This window comes from Lathyrus oleraceus, chromosome 3 (genome assembly GCF_024323335.1).
Source record: "Lathyrus oleraceus cultivar Zhongwan6 chromosome 3, CAAS_Psat_ZW6_1.0, whole genome shotgun sequence".
NCBI lineage: Eukaryota > Viridiplantae > Streptophyta > Magnoliopsida > Fabales > Fabaceae > Lathyrus > Lathyrus oleraceus.
The window spans coordinates 388,926,049-388,934,282 of record NC_066581.1 but is presented as its reverse complement, the minus strand read 5'-3'; positions in this window follow the sequence as shown (position 1 = coordinate 388,934,282).

Genomic DNA, 8,234 nt, shown 5'->3' with positions numbered 1-8,234 from the left:
CGCAAGTTGGTGCCATCAAATGATTAACAAAAATCGTTTGGAGTCAAGTTAACACAACCTTGTTATAGTATGCTTTCAAAATAAACCCTGCCTCAATTAGGTCTTTTAAGGGTTGTAACGTGGTCTGGTTCACGGTTTTTTGAAACAAAAGGATATAAGGCTCAAAATTTATTTTTACCCACCCCTTCTTCTTGATGATCTCCAGTTCCTATATTCAGTTAATTCAATACACGCATTCGACTTCCAAGAGGGTTCGAAGGTGTGATGAGGGTTCAAGACGAATTTTCTTGAAATGGCAGTCACCTTATTTTGTTTTTGTCGAGGATTTAATGACCTCTTTTGATTGTTTTTCCTTATCCCTGATTTTTCCTGGACCACTTCTTTGAAGCTTTCGGTCCATCGGGATGCCCTAACTTTTGCCTAAGTCATTTTGTGGTATTTGACTTAGCAGGCCTTTTTTATTCTTTAAAGGTGTGACTGCCACATTATTGGTGGATGAGGACCAACCAACAATAAGTTTAGCTTTCCTCAACTTCTTCGACACTCCAAAATGTGCACGAAGGATGACATGTGGTTGAACCTAATTGGAGGGTGTTCATATGGACGATTTTTTTGAAAGATCGAATGCATGATCAAACTATCTGAACACAACTACCCTGCCTCAGGTTAAGATTAAGGGTTTTAGATCCGAAACAAACACCAACTTCTAGGCTCAAAATGGTTGACTAGGGATTAACTCCTTATCTCTTCAGTGTTTGGGGATTTGAAACAATGCCTTACATCATCGACAAGGTTTTACTCAAAAGCATACCACAACAATTTCAGGTGTTTTATTTTCATCATCCTCCTTCCAATCTTTGTTAACACACCGGTTTGATAAACAAAAGTGAATGAGAAGAGTATTTTTGTTTTTGTTTTTTTAACATAAATGAAAAACGAGTGAATACGAATGGATTAATTCAAAAGATGCATAAACATTTCATTAATCTTACCAATTCAAATAAAACAACAATGTTTAAAAGCAAATAACAACCAACATGCAAAGAAACTACAAAAGAAGTGTTGAAACAACCAAATGATTGCCAGCTTTACGGAATTGACTTCTTCAAACTTGAAGGTTGGGATCAACAAGCTTTTTGACATTGGCACGATGATCTTCAAATTCTTTTCCTTCAATCTCACCGTTGAACGCAACCTTCTTGAATCCACTACTCACTTCTCCTTTTCTTTCATTGGTATGGGTCGTGACATTGGAAATCCAAGGTGGTATCTCAATGCTCTTACCAGGAAATAATGATAGCTCATTAGCCACATCCCTGACATCTTCCTTGTGGTACAAAACCTTGAGGGGTTTCAGGGGTCCTTTCCCTTTCTCATTACCTGGCCCAGAAATCAAGGTATATGTACCTGAGCCTTCCTCCTGGAGTATTGGTGACCTTATGTCAATCAATCCTTGCAGCTTGAGCGTAAAACTCTTGCATTCCTCGATGGAGTGCCCCATTGTTCCAGTATGGTAGCCGCACTTGATCTTCGGGTGATCTTCTTCAAAAACTAAGCTCTTTTTGTTAATCAGTCCCCGTACCAAGGCTTTTAGTGCTAAACAAGAATCTAGGTCATGTCCCAATGCCCCTTTATGGAATTCATATGTTGCATTTGGATTGTACCATGGCAGGTATGGTGACACAGGTGTGAGAGCTCGAGGGGTCACCAAAGCATTTTGGATCAGTTGCGGGTAGAGCTTGCTATATGGCACCGGAATCGAGTCATTGTGATCCTTGTTCCCCTTGTTCTGATTCTGATTTTTGTTCTGAACCTGGCTTTGGTGACTTTGAGGAGCAATAGCCAGAGGATGTTGATGATGACGTCTTGAGGGAGGTCCATATACTGGTAAATGAGGAGTTGCCACATAGAATTTCCCTTGACTTGGGGTAACACCAGATGGATGTGGGGTATCAGCTTTCTTTGTTGCGGCAGTGTATATTGGGTGACCCTCTTTTCCCAACAAGACTCGCAGGGTTTCCAAGACCCATCTCATTTGGCTCTTCAAAAGATTAAGTTCCTCCTTCAGTGCTTCTTGGCTTTTCCTTAGCTCGTCCATCATCTCCTGAGACATGGTTCTTTGTTCTAAACGCGTGTTGAGAATCACTTTGCTTCACGGACAAAAGATGGATGAGTTTTTTTTTGGTATTTTGTCTGGAGAATGACATGCGTTATGATGCGATGCAAATGCAATGGAATGCGAATGAATGCAATGCAAGCCATGCACATTTGTTTTTTTTCATACACGGGTTCAAAAGTCTGAGGTACTGATGAATCTGATTGCTTTCCAAAACAGGGGTTCTCATCGGGTGTGATCTAGGGCTTTGTTACAAAGTATCCCCAGAGTCATTGATTCACAAGAATGTTTGACGCTTACGGGAAATACTTTCCGGTCGTCAACTCCATCAAGGGAATCTATTCTGGGTGAGGTTCTCGTACCGACCCTTACGAAGTATTCACCTCGGGAGTCCGTACTACGCAACCATCGACTGGGTTCTAGACAGGGTGCTCAGAGTCATGGATTCAAAAGACTGTTTGATGCTTACGGAAAATACTTTCCGGTCATCAACTCCATCTAGGGAATCTATTCTGAGCGAGGTTCTCATATCGATCCTTACGAAGTATCCACCTCGGGAATCCATACTACGCAACCATCATTTCTAGTTGGCCAAAGGTTCAATGTTCTAAAAGGTTCTTAGAGTCATGGACCCCTTTGAAACATCGAAGCTTACGAGGTATACACCTCGGGCGACAATATTTGCAAAAGAATCTACTCTAAGTGAGGTTCTCGCACCGACTCTTACGAAGTATTCACCTCGGGAGTCTGTACTACTCAACCATCGTCCTATCTTATGTTTTTTCCACTCTAGACTCGGGTGTAGAGTCTTTCCCACATGGTTTGCAATCAAAATCCAAGTACCCAACACGGTGGAACCAATATACAACAAATATCAATATAACAATAAAGATATTAAAAAAGAAACAAATAAGGGAAAAGCCACAAAATTAAACAAACAAAGGCACACAAACGTCCTAACTAGGCTTGACTCACTTAGGGATTGGACTCCCCAGCAGAGTCGCCATCTATCGCACCTCGAAAAATGGGAATACGACTTTATGCGAAGCGCGATCGCACGCTCGCAATGATGGACTGAACAGAGTCGCCACCGAATTTTATTTATTCCTAAAAAGGAAAGGGGAAATATCGATAAAACCCAAGATAAAACGACAATGATTATTGGTCGTCGTAACCAAATCAGGGTTCGGGAGTCGATTACGCGAGGGGAAGGTATTAGCACCCCTCACGTCCGTTATACTCAACGGGAACCATTAGGTCAGTTGTGTGCGTTAGTGTTAGTTCGAAATGTTAGGCTTTTCAATTTATTAAGTGGGAAAGAAAGAAATAGAAGAAAGGAAAATGTTTTTGGGTTTTTGACGAAGGACTAAACCTAAGTTTTTTTATTAGTGGGCCTGACAAGATTTAAAAATCCTGCTCCTACGTATCTCAAAAGAGAAATCAAGGCTTACATAGTTCTGGGTAGAAAAATGTTTGTTTGTTGGTCTATTTTAGCGAAAGCTATACCGTATTAATCGAAGAAAACATTGTTTTACCCAAAACAGATGAGGAGTGGACGCATACCACACATCGAACGGATTTATAAATCTACATTCGGAAAAGCGTCATTTATCTCTACTCAACAATCGTGGCCGAAACATTGTTTTGTATCACTTAAGACAATATATCTTTCATTTATGAAAAAGGTGTTTTGATTAGTCGCACGGCGGCGAGAAAAGAGTTTGATTGGTTGGATGTATTTTGAGTGATGGCGAGAACTTGGATGAGCGAGATATACATCTCGAATCCTAGCCTCAGGAGTGCACGGTATACACCATGTTCCATTTCCATCTTTATTGAAAGAGTTTAAGATAGGAATTAAGTATTTTGGAATTTGATTGAGAAAGGGTTTGAAGAAACCGCATTGACAATTTTAGACGATGGCGAGAACCAAGATAGGCGAGGCATACGTCTCGAGTCTTAATCTCAGGAGTGCACGGTATACACCATGTTCCATTTCCACCTTTATTGAAAAAGTGTTAAATAATAATTAGGTATTTTGAGTTTTGTTGTGAAAATGACTTGACCATAGATCAAGTATTGATGGACGCTTAAGAGAAATTTGGATGAGTGCTTGAGGAAAAACAAAATGGATAAGTTTGGATGATGGCGAGAACTAGGATTGGCGAGATATACATCTCGAATCCTAGTCTCAGGAGTGCGCGGTATACACCACGTTCCACTTCCATCTTATTGAAAAAAGTCTTAACTATAAATTAATATTTTTTGAGTTTTTTATTAGAAAAAATGGCTTGACGTTGAATCAAGCGTTTGGTGAAAGTTTGAAAGAAATGGAATAGAATAGGAGGGAGAAATGAATTGATTTGTTTATTGAGAAAATACTCGACGTTGGATCGAGTCATTATTTGATCTTTCAGAAATGGTTGATTTCATTCTTGTGTTAGTATCTAAAACAAATAGAGAAATAAAGCAGTACAAGATTATTACACATCGGGGGAATGGGGTACATTTTGTCGAATGGGAATTCAAAAATCATGAAATAATTAAATCGGGCCCAAACAACAAATAATGCAATGCATGAGTGTAAGTGCAAGAGAACCGGCTCATTGTAAGAAAGCCCAAGAGTAAGCTATGTGAGGTTGATGGCGATGCTTAAAAGCAAGTCGGGTATGGAAATGGGCTCGACATTGAATCGAGAAAAAAATGTGGTTTTAATAGTTTAAAATGGTTTTGAATGAATGATGAAATTAAAAGAAAACAAATCTATGTTATGATAATGAAACTATGAATATAATAAAACATAAACACAAAAAAAATGTTAAAAGAAATAAAATACTACACACAGGTATCAAACCCACTCCACTAAAGACCATAGAAACCACCCCTCTCCACCAGACCATTTATCATTAGTTGTCATTTAAATAACAGCTTAAACATATAAACCAGACTAGATTGAAATAAAAATAAAAAGGAACTAAAATAACAATAATGAAGGTCTGTTGGTTTACCAACAAAAAACCCAGCCGCCTGGCTGTTGGGTTTCTCAATGGCATATGAATTGAAAATGAGAAAATATTTATTAAACTTAGGAAGTTAAAAATGAAAACTTAGGAAGTTTAAAAACATAATTTTTTTTATGGTTTCAATGCTTATCTTTGTTTAAAAATAAATTAAAAAAAGAAAAAAGAAATGGAAACAAAGAACAAACCATCGTCTTCGTTCTCTCCCAAATGCATACTCGCTCTCAATCTCTCTTCTCTCAATCTCTCGACGAAATCACGATATCTCCAAACTTCACTCACTCCGACTCAGACACTCACTCATCGCTCAACCTTGCTCACTCAAACTCAGATGCTCAACAACGTTAACCAAAGAGAGCGTAAATCCATGGTTTCAAAGAGAGACATCAAGCGAAAATCTCACCTTCGGCGACGATGAATCAGGTGAGCTTAAATCTTCCTCCTCCTCCTCCTTTCCAATACTGGTTTTTGATTTGGGATTTAGGGTTCTTTTGTGGGGTTTGGTCCGCCTCCGATTTTTCCCTCCCTCAATCGTGTCCTTTCTTTCCTATTTATCCTTTGCAGATTAGGGTTTGGGATTTGGTCTATGGAGATCAAAAGGGGTCTCTGCCAAAACACTTTTTGTGCTCAGTATCGGATTGGTCCCTTTGATGTTTGGATTTGGAACAGGTAATCTGAGCTCAAACTTTCTCTTTGAATTTTGTCTCTATTCCAATTTGGGAATTTTCTGGATTTTAACACTTGCCAATTGCTTTGTGTTACTGCAGTAAAAATATTGAAGATTCCAAAAGCAATTTCGGTTTTGATCACAGCTCTGGTTTTATACTCGGTTTTGGATTTTCACAAGAAAACAGGACCAGGAGTGCAATTGTTGCAAGTATTGGTGGTCACAACCGCTTCTGATATTGATCCAGGGAGCCAGACAACATTTCTACACTGAGGATAACCCCATCATCCAATCATAAATTTGCTATCTCGATTTTTCTTTAGCACCATATCTGATTCTTGGCAAAGTCCACACCTCCGAACAACTTCCTCAGTTGTATTTTGATGCTCACTGCCAACTCTATTTGATCTTTCGAAAAATATTGCCATGGCTTCTAAAAGTTTCACTTTATTTAATCTTGCATCTAAGAAACAAGCTTTCATCTGCTGCAAGCTTGTATCCAGGACTTCACCTTTGCTTTTATTCCCTTCACCGACCAATTTCATGTCCCGTTCCATAACTGCTTTCCGATATGGCTTTCAGGCTCCTTATGTTGACCCACTGTATTTTCAGTACATGAGGACACTTGATTGAATGAAAACTGAATGATTTTGATTATGCCGCAAGTTGTAACCAGAAGGTTCTAAATTGACTGTTATGGTTTGGTGTGTTTCTTGCAGGTTATGGTTGGGTAATTTGGTGAGGAGATGTGCTATATTGATAGAGATGAATGGCAATGGCGGCAGTGAAACAAATGTGAGATTGGAGTTTGGTTGCTGCGACAACAAAACGGTTTGAGCATGAGGACCAAACCGATGCCATTTGGTGTGCGACACAGCAACTTCCGAGGTTTATGATTATTCTAGTAGTAAACATAAATAAATGGGACTCTGTCTCCAAGGATCACATTTTTGCCTCAAAATTGTTCTCTCTGAAAATATTGAAAGTGCTTTCTTCCACTGAGGTGTCCTTAATTTTGTAACAATTTGACATTGTTTGTTGTTGTTTTGGCAGGATATTGCTCTCACCCGGTTTCTTCTCTTTGCCGCTGTTGTAGTTTTAAGCTCTTTTTCGACCGAGTTGCTCTCACCACTTCGCAGGACAATTGCCACACCAGCTTGATAAGCACGTAGTTCCTCAAGAGTTCTTTCGGCATTTGTTTCTGTGATCACTCCCGTTTCACTTCAGCAGCAACATCTAAACATTCTTGTCTTGCATCACTTGAATCATGGAGCAGAAGGGCGGACAATGAGAGGCTCAGTCTGTAGAGTTGCCTTGGCCTCAACCAGTTTTGCTTGTGCTCTTTCATATAGTCCTGGAGATCCATCAAATAAATGGAAACGAGCAGATGGGTCTTCACAACGGATTTCAGGTGCCGTAACCATTGGATTCTTGAAACATTCTGGATTTTGGGCTTTATTAACATATATCTTTGCTCCAAAGGTTTGGGATACTTGAACAAGGATGTCTTCCTGACCCAGGACATCACAGGTAAGATACACTTTCGATGCATCAGGATGCTTCCATATACAATTAACAACCTGTTGAATGGAGGATTGTTTGGTAGGCATGGAACGAGAGAAAGTGGCAAAAGTACAATCTAAGAAAACACAATCAAGAGGAGATGTAACCTTTTTTCCTTTCCGTCCTACATACTTATCAGGTGAATTGAGAAGACATTCAAGGTTGAGTCTGCAATCTCCCGTGTGTAAAATATTCCCAAATTGGCCTTCAACTCTTTTGTTTTAATCTGTTATGGTGTTGATTGTTGAATTCATTGACCTGGACTTTTCATTCTTGGATGGTGATAAATCACCGGCTTCTTCAAGTTTGTTTCCTTCAACATGACTTGGCCTGGCAGATATCCAGTTGTTCCCTACTTCCCTACTGATGGCACTACCAACACCAGGATTCTGGGCGATAGATTGGGCTGGCACAGAATCTGAAAATAGGGAATAAACACCGGATACAGAAATTTGATGTTGATCAGAACTTGATAGAGATTTTTCTTGGTCAGAACTTGAAGATTTTCCTTGGTCAGTTTGTGTAATTGAGCCGACGGTTTCATTAGGCGAACTGGTTGCCGCAACAGCAGCAGCAGCTTGAGGTTGGATATTTTCTTGGTTGTCGTAGTGAATCTTTGCAGGTCTTGAACGGAGGTTGAGTTGTGAACTGGTTAGAAATTCAATTGTTCATTCGGTTAGAAGTTGAGAAGTGGTTAATGTCAGTTGGGGATTCAGTTGAGATTGTTTTGTGAGTTGTTTGGTTAAGTTCAACATGTATTGGAATTTCTGTTGAGTATTTTCGAATTGGAGAAATTGGAGAGTGCTTCTTAACCTCATTAACGTTGTTCACAAGTGAAGCTTTTGGATCATCTAATGAAATTGCTACT